Source organism: Diadema antillarum, unplaced genomic scaffold (assembly GCF_040938485.1).
Source record: "Diadema antillarum isolate AM-2024a unplaced genomic scaffold, OU_Dant_1.0 seq00000320_RagTag, whole genome shotgun sequence".
NCBI lineage: Eukaryota > Metazoa > Echinodermata > Echinoidea > Diadematoida > Diadematidae > Diadema > Diadema antillarum.
The window spans coordinates 339,611-353,812 of NW_027271339.1; the positions used below are offsets into that span (position 1 = coordinate 339,611).

Below are 14,202 nucleotides of genomic sequence, written 5' to 3' on the forward strand. Positions count from 1 at the left end.
TGCATTCCAAGTGTCTTTTGTTAAACATTTCTCATTTTCTCTACTTCAGCAATGATTGACAGATGATATCATCTCAAGAATATTTATATTAGAATAATAATTAACTGTTAACGTTAACGTTAAAACTATTGATTAACATGTTAGTTTGGAAGGATTTTTTGTGGGCGTTCCCAAGTAATCTCAAGAAAAATAGAAGAAAAAAATGTTTAAAAATAGAGCCTATAATATGGAATGTTTCTTAGAACCACCCTTGTTACTATATGTTAGAGATATTTGTTTCACGGCAAAAGTGATGTTTTCAAATAAAATTGGATTTCAGGGCCCCTTTAACGTTAGTAAAAGTACGCCTAACGTTAGAATCTAACGTTAGGCCTAATGACAAGTAGACCTAGAATGTTAATGTTGTAAAATGTGGAAATCACTAACATGAATAGTCTAACATTAGGCCTAGAGCTATTAGTAGTAGGGTCTAGTAAGATTAAGATAGTATCCAGTCGCAGTAGGCCCAACGACTCTTTACGCCTAACAAAAGGCCCTAATCTAATCATTTTTTTATCTTAACTTGTTAACGTTAAATGTTAGACTAGAAATATGCCTAACGTTGGGCCTAGCCAAACAGTTGAGTAGGAGGTTAAGTTAATACTTAACTGTTAACGTTAACGTTACTATTGATTAACATGTTAGTTTGGAAGGATTTTTTGTGGGCGTTCCCAAGTAATCTCAAGAAAAATAGAAGAAAAAATGTTAAAAAATAGAGCCTATGGAATGTTTCTTGGAACCACCCTTGTAACGTTAGACTTCTAGAGATATTTGTTTCACGGCAAAAGTGATGTTTTCAAATAAAATTGGATTTCAGGGCCCCTTTAACGTTAGTAAAAGTAGGCCTAACGTTAGAATCTAACGTTAGGCCTAATGACAAGTAATGTTATGTGGAAATCACTAACATGAATAGACGGTCTAGTCTAACATTAAAGCTAGATAGTATCCAGTCGCAGTAGGCCTAACGATTCTAAGTTAGGCCCTATGGCCTATGATCTAGTTAGATATATCTAGATCTACGCCTAAAACGTGTAGGCCCTAATCTAATCATTTTTTATCTTAACTTGTTAACGTTAAATGTTAGACTAGAAATATGCCTAACGTAGGGCCTAGCCCAACAGTTGAGTAGAGGTTCTACTTCTAACGTTACTCTAGTTAGATTAGAATCTAGATAGAAATTAGAACTTACAGAACTCAGACGCGACAGAAGCTGTGTCTCTGTGAACTGATGTTGTCTCGTCACATGTAATAATCCAGTTATAAAAATCCATCCTTAACGCTTGCTTAAGATCCGTGAAAAATTGACGAACCAAAGAATTGGTAGAAAACTAGTTTCAAATCCATATAAGGGCCATTCTCAGATTAAGTGTTCAATTCCATGTGAGTAAAACCGAAAAATCAACCACAAAGTAATACATTCCAAGATGTGCTTTCGGTAACTTCAAAACTGGTCAAATACGAAGCAAAAAGTGGAACATTCTAAATGATGGCCATTCATTGAGTGAAAATGAATTGAAATAGAGCATCATATATGATTTTTGATCACCAATCAGATACGTTACCGCAAATTTACATGTTGTAATGGACTCCTAACTTTGAATTAAATTTATTGTTTTGATCCAATTTCTGTTCAGGAAAAGACATCTGTCTCTCCTAAAGATATTGGGGTTTTTCAAGAGGTAAAGATGTTGTCATCCCTTGCTAATTGGTAGAAATTATTTCTGCGTGGTAGGTTGAAATATGTTTTTTGCTGAAATGAAATATAACCTTAAGATTCACTTTGTATTTTTAACAAATTTCGCTTACAAATAAAGTTTCGAATCCCACAAATCATGCAAAGGGAACGATCCGATCTGGAATTTCCACAGGAAACAAATATGAATTGCTTTCCTGGGGAAATGACTATTGAAAAACATCGAATCGCCTTTGGTAACGTATCTGGTAAAATATAAGTAATAATTTTAGTTGTGTATGAATTAATAAATATCACCTGTTTGATGATTTACCTTATGAATTGATGTAAAAATGAGTGATGTAAGCCCAAATTAACCATTTTAAACATTGTACGTAATATTTAAACTATGAAATAGAGTGGAAAAGAGCCCTAAATGTGAAAGCTGAGTTCTTCATTCACAGAATATTCTCATCTTACGTCTGAATGTATTTATCCATCTGACTATATTATTCATTAAGTTTTGATGGATAATGCAAACAAGGTTTAAAAGATATATTTTTGCAGGCCCTTAGAAGGAAGTAGGTACCGTCTCTATGGGCTTGTGCCGAAAGGGTGGGTTGGGTGGTGGCGCGTCGCGTTAATGGGAACACCACCCTTCGTCCAAAGCCCCCCCCCCCCCGTTTTGCCGAAAGGGTGCGTTGGGAGCGTTGGATCGCGTCGCGTTGACTGGAACCCCACCCGTCGTCCAAAGCCCCCCCCCCCCCCGGTTTTGCCGAAAGGGTGCGTTGGTACTTTTTCTCTTTTTCTTATGTAACCCTATAAAGCCCAAGCTATTTTGATGTTATTGTTTGATGTTTCATCGTCACATTGGGCACATGGGTAGAGTAACTCATAGTCTACATGACCGCATACTTGATTTTTATCATGGTGACACATAGAGGGCGCTATTTACCAAAATATAAAGAAATACATAGGAAATATGCTAAAAACATGATTTTTCTGTATAATTTCTTTATCCCCAGTATGTCTTATCATAGAACAATATTTTTCATATTTGCCACAAATGATCTGCAAGTCAAAGCTCATTATTTTTATGGTTGAAATTTCTCAAGGTCACTACATGGGGGCGCTATTCATAACAAAATAAAGAAATACATTATGAGACCTGTGATGTATTGTTAGGGATAGGTACATGCATAGTTATCATATTTCATATTCCAATAATATCGGAATTTTAAGTTTGCAGATTGATAATGTGATAAACAAATGATATTAGAGGTATAACTTGTGTGGAGGAATCAAAATGACACAAAATAGAATGGCAATCTTTGGAAAATACTGTTATTTTCAAGTATCTCTATTATAGCTACTGTTTTATGGCATTGTCACAGAAAAACAAAGGAAATAATAGGAAAAACATTTCAGGGCCATAATTACTTCACATTTTGCTCCTTCAGCAAATTTCAGCCAAGAAACGCCCATTTTATACATTATAATATGGTTAATTGGAATTGGAACAGAAAAATATGCAAAATCTGACTGACATGGTTGTCAGTTTTATTGTTGCCATGGCAACCAGCAATATCAAATATAGCTAAATTATATATCAAAATGTTCGGAATAAGATTTTTGGAAAAGTCACCAAATTTGGTTAAAACTGGATTAAGGGCGAAGGAGTGGCGAATGAAAATCTGGTAGGGGGCACAATGTGCCCCCCCCCCTTGGGCTTTATAGGGTTAAAAGATGAGTTTTGAATTCATATTTAACCAATTCGACCAAACAGTAATTGGACGAAATGATGACTAGACCAACTGGTATAGACCAACTGATATTAAACAGTCTATTAGACCAACTGGCAGTAGACCAAGTTGTAATAGAGTGTAAACCGATCCGGACGATAGCCTCTTTGAAATGGTTTTTTGAAGGTTAAATATAAATTCAAAACTCGTCTTTTGATATTACATGAGAAAAAGTACCAACGCACCCTTTCGGCAAAACCGGGGGGGGGGGGCTTTGGACGAAGGGTGGGGTTCCAGTCAACGCGACGCGACCCAACGCTCCCAACGCACCCTTTCGGCAAAACCGGGGGGGGGGGGCTGTGGACGAAGGGTGGTGTTCCCATTAACGCGACGCGCCACCACCCAACCCACCCTTTCGGCACAAGCCGTCTCTATGAACTTGATATACTAAAAAGTTGTTTGACCTATGGTAACGTATTTGGCTCACCCCTTTTAATGAATATGAATAAATAATTTTTCAACTTATCAATGAATCTTGAGTAGTTCTTCATATGTTGAAAAACACTAGAAGAAATATGCAACAGAACACTGAAACTTTTCTCGGAAGCTTTTCATAAACTACTTTTTACTCTTTCAAAGTTTGGTAACGTATCTGGCGTACCGTAAATGAATCTGTCGGTGAAGCTACAGAGCAATTTCTACTGAATATTCTTCATTTGAACATAACTTTAATTTTTTATGGAAGCGTCATTCTCTGCAGAATTGTTTTATGAACACTTTGTTTTACATAACATTATTTGACACCGTGGGTGCCCTGAATTATACGTAACGTATCTGCTAAATCTGAAAAGCCAAAAACTGATATGCTGAATCATAGCTTCGTCTTGTAAAATAAACGTTCAAAGTTGTTGCATAGAATATGAAAGTGGCTGGGTTTTATAGAATAGAACTTTGGAGTTTGTGAGCACACAACGATTTGTTTGTCAAAACATTTTCAATTTTTTCAGCATTTTGATTATGTGGTAACGTATCTGTCGAAAAACTTGGCATTAAGTTGTGAGACACTGACGCAGAAAGAAAAATCATGTGGAAGTGTTGCTCTTTTTCACCTCTCTGTCCTTTTGGTATAAGAATATAATCCTGAGGTCCAACAAAACGAAGCATGTAATGTGTAGGGATGAATTTTGACCAGATTTGATCCCCTGAAAGCACAAGACCAATGAGCAAAATTCGGTCACGTATCTGTGGTAACGTATCTGTGGTAACGTATGTGGTCGATCATGTTATTATGACAGCGATATCTACCAAATATTTCTCACTTATACTAAACTTTAATGTTGAATCGATGCGTTATTCCGAGGAGTAATGTATGATATGCAATTTGTCTGACATTGCAATATCTGTCGCAGTGGGTGGCGTGAAATGTATGTAACGTATCTGTCCAAATAAAAATGTAGAAAACCGATATTTCAAACATTGTACCGTATTCTCAATAAAAAGCTGTTGCACAAAAAATCTAAGTACTTGCAATGTATGAAGTATATCCTCAGGGTTTCATATATACAGGGTCATTGCATAGTCTTGTTATTTTCGCAATGCTGTAATACTAAAGAAACTGGTAACGTATCTGGCGGTGAACTTGGCGACAGGTTTCAAAAGGCTATGAAAAAGAAGTCAAAAATTTTGGAACTTTTCGAGTATTGTGATTAGCACATATGATATGCTCATCGTCCATGAAAATGATATTTGGAAAGTGTGTTTGTGGACAGAGAGGAGCAAAAAAACATAATTCTAAAATAGCCGGCGACACTGCGTTTTGGGGGTCTTAACGAAGTTTAACAGCAAAATTTTATACAAAAAGGCAGACAACCGCATTTGATTGTGTTTATTTTTAACAAATAAAGTCCTCATGATATATTATAAACATTTAAATAGTATCTAATAGGTTTCAGGGAACCGCAAACTGTCACGGAATGTCGGCGACACCAAAATTCCGTATTTGAACGCTTTTACTGAGAATGGGCCATAAACGTTGGAGCTAACGTTAGAGTAGGAGCCTTAACGTTAAGTTAGATGAAAACAAATTCGTCCAGCAGCCGGTTGTAACTTGTACCCACACTAGGCCGGGCCGGCCCAGGGCAGGCCCTGTGCTCAGTTTTGTTCAATCGGTGATCGCATCCGCATCATCAGTAGATGCTCGACCCAGGCCCACAATGCACCAGCAACTTTCCAGACATCCGGTCACACCTGCATTCAGGTGGAGAATCGGATTCAATCCGATTATGCGCTTTCTGTAGAAACAACCCGGTTCTGCGTTAGCGCACTGTTTGATTACGCGCTTGCAAATTCTAGGTCTATCGGATTCTCTGTAGAAACACGCTGAATGTAGTTTATACAGGCCGCTCCCATAGTACAACACTGTACAATCCAGAGGGACAACCAATGGCAACACAACTCATCCCGCCGTCAAAGTGAGGCCGAGTTATCCCCGAGTCCGATTTTAGCCTGACCCCGTTCGGGTAAGTTCTGAGACTGAACCTTTTTGGTTAATATTTCGCATTTTCGTCGTTACCCATCGAATATCTTGTTATTACAGCGTTATTCCGCACATTTCCTAGGCATACGTTCACATTTGGGAGCGAAATTTGACAACTTTTGCAGGCGTACCAGAACTTTGTTTGGGCTTTAATTACAAATCGGTATTCTGAGCGTGTAATCAAGTATGGAAATTAATGGAAAACTTAATGATACCAAAGAGTGTCATTAACTACTCCGATATCATGCATTACAGCGTTTTTTCTCGGCCACAACGACGCTTACCGTCTTCGGTAACCGAGAAGCGGTTGAATCTTCTTGTCATGATATCCGGAGAATTCAGAGAAAGAAAAAATACAGGCGATCTTCCAGGAATGTTGTAATTTTATGTGAGCTCTTCGCGTGCGTAGGTTTTCGTCAGACACTTCAAATTAATCTGTCCTCAAATTCAACATGTCAAAACGCTCTTGTGTACCAAATTTTGGTGCCACAGGTCATTTAGAACTGAAGATAGGGATCTTTAAATTTGTTTCTGATGGCGGCCATATTGGAATTCAAAATGGCGGTCGACCCCGTGGTCAGATCTCTTGGATCCGGCAATTTTTGAAATCAGCGCCCCAAAATACCCCTATATGCAAAATTTCATACTTTCCGCCGGATGTGAGCATCTCGACCAATTTTTGCTACATATCTGCCCCACTATTGTAGTCAAAGACCGGAGTGTGCGCACGGAGCTCTCGGGTTGTTTTACAGGGGGGGTGTGGAGGAGCGCGCATTGAGGGCATATTTGCGCGCGTTTCGATTGGGCTTATGGGTTCCAATGTGTGTGTTTTTTGTTTTTTGTTTTTTGGTTTTTTTTACGATGATTTCGAGATAATGCGAAATATCTTATTTGATATGAAAGAGTGTAAATTTTATAGAGGAATTTGATTTATTTTATGAAAATATGTATATTTGTAATTCTGTTAATTGTTCTAGTCTTTGTACACTTGATAATTTCATCAATTCTATTTTTTCTTCCGCGGACTGTTTATATCTTTATTATGATATGATTCATTTTATGGAATTGTTAATTTATTTTTAATGCTCCAGCATTTTGAAGTAATGAACAGTTGCATACAAATGATTGAACTTATGTATCTTAACTGATGATGTTTATGTTTTTTTTCTTACGCGGACTCCCGCTTTCTCTTTTTCTCCCACCCTCATTTCTGCCTCCATAATCCCTATCAGTCTGTCTCTCTTTCTTCCCTTCCTCACTTCCTCTCGAGTCCATATCCGACTGAATATAATATGATGTGTTCATAATGGAAATGCTCCTTGTAATTTTATCATTATTTTATCTATATTGTGTATGTGTTATACTTTTGTAACATCGTGCAATTCAGTCTCTGACTGCAATGCGATCGAAATAAAACCATTATTGAATTGAATTGAATTAAATAATCATCATTTTGGCTTCTAACAACGCGTCTGATTGAATGGAATAACAATTAGATGGGAGGAACCTAAGATGATTATAGGGGACTTAATCATACCTTAATTACGTCCTCAGAATACCGAATTTGCCCATGATTAAGGGCCTATTAATTTCTCGACTTAATTACGAAGTTAATTACAGACTTAATTACGACCTCAGAATACCACCCTTGGACTTAAGTCATTCTTACATTCATATGAGATTTCACTCGTTCATTTCAGGCACTTCCGGGGGTAATTAGGGTTTATCATTTCTACCAAGATGAGTCCATGCATCAGCTACAATTTCCCATATCAAACTGAATTTGGCCAAAAATTGGACTTGGGTCGTTTTTATATTCAGGTCTTCAATTTTCTGTAAGTCTTAACAAAATGTCAATGCACAGGATTTTAGGACTTTTTTTTATTCTTAATGCCGCTTTAATCTTTACCTCTAACTAACAGACATTTGGTAAGATTTGTTTCTCTTCTCAAGCAACAAAGTGCTGCTTCACAGTGGAGTCCCAGGCACGCGCATGAGAGAGTCACTACTCCTGCCAGAATCACTCTATCCGTCCTACATGTAGAAATTATGTCACTTTTAAGAGACATTAGACGAGTATAAAACGATGTAAATAGTTGCATGCAACAACTTCACGAGTGAAAGCCGCGAGTACGCGAACATCCATACCGCGAAGTGTGTTCTGTCACTTGCGATTTCATTGGTAAAGATCTTGTAACAGTCGTCCGTCCCTATCTACATAATCTTTGTGTTGTGTTATATGAGCGCACTACATTTATCACAAGTGTACGCATATTCCATGTATTCTATATTTGAGTGATATGGTCAGAGCAGCAGTCATTACATGACGCTAGTTTGTGATAGTGGATTAAAGTTGTTCATTTTATCGTTAAACAACTATGTCCTCTGTTCATCATTGACTCCGGTCCACTAACATGGTGGCAGCGGTGCCGACACGGATTTATGCCAAATCAGCACGGAACTAAAGTTTTCTTAGGGAAATTCATCATGAGTGACTTGTGCTGAGTATCCAGAAATTTATTGGAATAGTGCTGATGTGCCGGAAGAATTCAAGTTATTCAAACAACGCATGGAGTTATGTTTCCAAGACAACGATGTCCAAGACCCAAAGAAGCAAGCAATCAAAATCAAAATTGCAGTAGGAAATGAAGGTTTGCGTAGAATTAACGCATCCGGTCTATCCAATGAGGATCAAGAAGAACCTGCAATGTTGTGGTCTACCCTTGAAGGTCAGCTGAAAGTCAAGCTGAATTTTCGCATCCACAGACTGGAACTGATGCGATATCGTCAACACGCAAATGAAACTATCGACGAATTTGTAAATAGATGCCGGAGTAAAGCCAAAGAAAGTGACTTTACCGAAAATGAGCTCTCAGAACGCGTGACAGAGCTATAGTCATTGCGTCTACACCTATCGAGGCGTTCCAGAAAGATCTTCTAGACCAACCCAAAGGCTACAAGATAGCAAACCTCCTTGATGAAGGCAGGAAATACGAAGGCATAGCCGTAGGCAAACAGTGTCTTCATTCGATCGACTCCTCTACAAGCAACGTAGATGCTCTATCACATAACCAAGATAGACGCAAGAAGTGTGGTAACTGTGATTTGAATCATCCACCACGCAAGTGTCCAGCCTACAGAGACATTTGCAAAGCATGTGGTTCCAAAGGACACTGGGCTAAATGCTGCAGAAAGACAAAACACAGAAAAGTGCTTCGAGGACGAAGTCCAAGCAGAGGACGCCAAGGTGGTAACCGCAGTTTTTCACCACGAAGACAGAAGACACCCACCAGGCAGCCAACCAAACAAAAGGTAGCCGAGTTCTCCAAAGAGCCAGAAGGGGAAACCCAGGAAGGTTTTGAGGGATTTAATACTATCGTACTGGGAAATGACAGAGACGTATCTATCGATTCTGTGCATCAGAAAGAAGCATTTGTGAAGATTGGAATTATCTGTCCCAGCAATCGTGGACAACACATCTTACATGCAAAGGTCGACACCGGAGCGAGTGGAAATACTCTCCCTCTACGGACAATCAAGGCCATGTATGGAAGCAGGTGGCAAGCAGTTGTACACCCGACTTCAGCACGTCTTACCGCATACAACGGTTCCCCGATACATTGTTTGGGCACCCTTCAGATCACGTGCAAGTACAAAGACTCCGAGTGGAGAGATCAACTTTTCTACGTGGTCGATGTCTCAGGATCAGTGATAATTGGACTACCTATGTGCAGTGAGTCACACGTGGTAACAATCCATGAGATGCACCCTCAGAGTCGTAGTCCAACTAACAGACCGTCTCCGTTGAAATCTGTCAAGGACCTGCAAGTGCTCTATCCGGAACAGTTTGATCGTATTGGTAACTTTCGTGGAGAAGCAACACTACATGTCAAAGAAGGAGCTGTTCCCACCATTGATGCTCCAAGAAAGTGCAGCGTCCACATCAAAGACAAATTGAAGTCTGAGCTTGACTCAATGGAGAAGCAAGGCATCATCAGACAAATCGACCATCACACCGACTGGTGTAGTTCGATTACTACAGTTCTCAAGAAAGATGGATCCTTGAGAGTATGCCTAGATCCCAGCAGATTAAACCAGAATCTCAAACGATGTTCCCACAAGATTCCAACTCTTGAAGAGGTAAACCCAGCTTTCTCCGGAGCAAAGTATTTCTCTAAGCTCGACGCGAAATCCGGATATTGGTCTGTTCACCTATCCAAGAATCCCAGGAGTTGACAACTTTTCGTACTCCATTTGGCAGATACTGCTACACACGCCTACCTTTCGGACTTTCTGTCAGCCAAGACTTATTCCAGCAACACATGGACCGTATCGTTGGTCAAGTAGATGGATGCATCGGTATCGCTGATGATATTGCAGTTGTTGGACGTACCGAGGCAGAGCATGACAAAAACCTCCACAGACTGATGGAAGTTGCCCAAAGAGAAGGACTTGTCTTCAACAGTAAGAAGTGTATCATCAAAACTGACAGTATCAACTTCTTCGGCTCTGTATATACCAGAGATGGCATCCGCCCTGATCCACAGAAGATTGAAGACATTCATGCCATGCCAACACCTCAAGACAAAGAAGATCTACAGAAGTGCCTTGGTCTTCTTAACTATCTCGCTCCACACATCGCCAACTTCTCTGAAAAGGCATCACCATTACGTGAACTACTGAAGCGAGATGTGCCATTCACATGGCAAGACGATCATCAACATGCCTTCAACGAACTCAAGAAAGCGATCTCTGCAGAATCTTGTTTGCAGTACTATGATCCTATTACTATGATGTCAAGTACAAGCCAGGCAAATCGATGATCATATCAGATGCTTTGAGCAGAATGCCTAATCCAGGCAAGAATCAAGACGTTCCCCTTGATGTCAATGTGGAAGAGATCTGTGAGGAAATCGACTTATCACAGATTGACCTTATCTTCTTTGGACAAGAGAAGAGAAATGAGCTGCAACAAGAGACGTCGAGAGATCCTACCTTGCGAGCTCTGTGGCAAATCGCCACGAATGGTTGGCCAGACACAATCAAGAAAGTACCTAGAGAGGTTAGAACATTTTGGCCATACCGCGATGAAATCGGAGTATCAGATGGTGTACTTTTCAAAGGCAATCAAGTCATCATTCCCACAGACCTCAGACAAGACATCCTGAATCAACTTCATCAGGGTCATCAAGGTATTGAACGTACCCGCAGACTAGCAAGGGAAACCGTGTATTGGCTGAACATCAATAAAGACATTGAGCAAATCTCAAAGAATTGCTACGCCTGCCAAGAAAATCAGGTCAAGCAACAAAGAGAACCCTTGCAACCTCACGACATACCAACTTCGCCGCGGACGAAGCTTGGAACTGACTTGTTTACTTTCAACAAGGAAGAATACCTGTTGGTGACCGACTACCATTCAAAGTATCCAATCGTTCACAAGTTGAAGGATACATCCAGTGCGGCAGTCGCAAACATACTGAGTGGTATCTTCAGTCTTTTCGGACCACCAGCAACTCTGATATCAGACAATGGTCCACAATTCGTTGGAAGACCATTCCAAGAGAAATGGTCAATTGATCACATTACATCGTCTCCGCGATATCCAAGATCCAACGGACTCGCTGAACGCATGGTCGCTGAACGCTGAACACAAGACATCCAGACAACACTACTACATTTTCGTGCCACACCAATCGACTCCAACCTACCATCACCTGCTGAATTACTCTTTGGAAGACTAATCAGGACAACACTTCCAAGTCACCACTTGACCAGACAATCGTCTGCGCCTGATTTGTTGTTTCAGAGACAGGAGAACATGAAACACGATCACGACTTGCAGGGAGGTAGAGATTTACCACCTCTGTACGTCGGACAGAAAGTGAGAGTTCTGAATCCCAAAGACAACACTTGGCTTCCTGCCGAAGTGAGCAAAGTACGTCAGGAACCAAGATCATACGAAGTAGCAACTCCCAACGGTAGCATCTTGAGGAGAAATAGATCTCACCTGAGAGAGATGCCAACCGGAACGAAGCCAATAGTTCCAAAACGGGTTCACTTCGAAGACGACGGCAGGAGTGAGGAAAGGAGACAACATCCAGACAGAAGACAAAGACAATCTGATAGGAAGTCAGTCACTACCCGGCACATAACGCGATATGGACGTGAAGTCAGACCCCCATCGCGGTACCAAGAGTAATGTAATGCTGGAAGATAAACTAACATTAAGTCAGGAACCATAACAACTACGACATATGCTACATTTATCAAAATGTTTGTTGCATGACTATATATATATATACTATATATATATATATGTATGTATAACTGTTAATCACGATTATGCATTGAAAATATGATGTAGCTGTTCACTAATTTCACATACAAAAGTTAATCTCAAATGGATGTTAAAAACCAACAAACATACAAGCATATATAAATCATTTCCTTGATGATAATCTCAGTACAAATTCAAATGCTAAATCATTATGTTTTTATTATATATACATATGTACATTCCGTATGAATATGATTATTTCTGTCTCATATTATCAAAGATATCACGAAGATATACGTGAAATTATTTGTAAATATGCTGGTGTTAAACTGCATGCATTTTGTGACAAGTTTGAATAACGTTATCGTTTTATTCGTCTTATCTTTCGATACCAGATATGTCGAGATTTGTTTAGTATATATGAGAAATGTAAAACTTATACTGATAAAAAAAGAGTTTCTGATACATTGCATTTGTGAGACCAGCTGTTTCAGGTAGAATAGATTTCATATGCCTGCCTGATTAAAATTCAACATATATGCAAATCTCAAACAAACTTCTTACATTTTTCAGCATTCTGTGTCAGAGATTCACATTCATAATACTTGGAAGATCAATGTGAACACCGCTTCCATACGTACGAGAAATGATTTTAAAATATTCGTCATTGTATCTTTTCAGAAGGAGGGGGATGTTGTGTTATATGAGCGCACTACATTTATCACAAGTGTACGCATATTCCATGTATTCTATATTTCAGTGATACGGTCAGAGCAGCAGTCATTACATGACGCTAGTTTGTGATAGTGGATTAAAGTTGTTCATTTTATCGTTAAACAACTATGTCCTCTGTTCATCATTGAATCCGGTCCACTATTACAACACTTTAAATCAGTAAACCAAGTAAAGTAGGGACTCTTACTATTTTGATCACTATATCATCAAATGCAGATGTTAAAATTTTCTCAGTGGTAGGGATGACCTTCATTTTCTTTTGCAGAGTGCTTTATTTCACCAGTATCTATAATCCGGCATTCAGTCTTAATGATTTCATTTTCATCCAGTCTTTAAAGTATAAAGGAGGAGTACAATGTACATTGATTTTGTCGCTGGTGTAATACGTATTTTCATCTATCACTTACAGAAAAGGGGGCTTTTTATTTTGGTATATAAATGAGTGGGTGAACGGATAAGTAAAAACCTGAAACCATATGTTTCATTACTACACAAATGTCTGCCAAGACTTGATAGACTTTTAATCCATCTAGTGTCGCATCTGAAGAAACTCTATATATGACATGTGCGGTATTGAGTAATGGTTTGCTTCTTTCCCATACTCTTTGAGTTTTCTTTTTAAAGATGCATCTGAAAATAATGGTATGTCAAATTCTTTTACCCAAATTTGTCTCTTCTATGGTTCTTTATGTCGTTCAGGCTTTCCAGAACATTGTGCGCTGTGAGAGAGTTAGAAAAATGTATTTAGACCTTGTAGTATAAGAGAAGACACCACTCGGCGAGAAAGAGTAAATCTTACTCTGCCGTTTGGAATTCAGAGTTAAAGTCTGATTAAGCTAACAGCTGTTGCAATAATATCATTGCTTAGAGAGAACACGAGATTTATGCCGTATGAAAAAAGATTGTGATGAAATTGTTTGCTGGAACAGGCGTTCGGTCTTGCTATCGACAACAGTATGTAAAAGAGACATGAATGCATAGTAACTGTCTCAGAGTCTCTTTGTCAACCACTCTTTGACCCCTGTGTTGTGTGCCTATATACTTGTTTCTCATTACTGATGATAGATAATATTCTTTGGCTCAAATGCTTTAATATTATGTCCATGAATGTTTGTATTTCATCTTTCACTGCGAGTCTAGCATACAAAAGTCCATAAATGCTCATAAGATAATTTCATGAGCAGAAAATAGTTTTGAC

The 14,202-nt window shown here is 39.0% G+C and overlaps 1 protein-coding gene across 1 annotated transcript in view; it reads right to left on the reverse strand.

Moving 5' to 3' along the window:
- LOC139730535 (glutathione hydrolase 1 proenzyme-like) overlaps positions 1–14,202 on the reverse strand; it is a 124,658-nt gene that overhangs the window by 61,121 nt on the left and 49,335 nt on the right. The gene's annotated exons all lie outside the window — the stretch shown is intronic.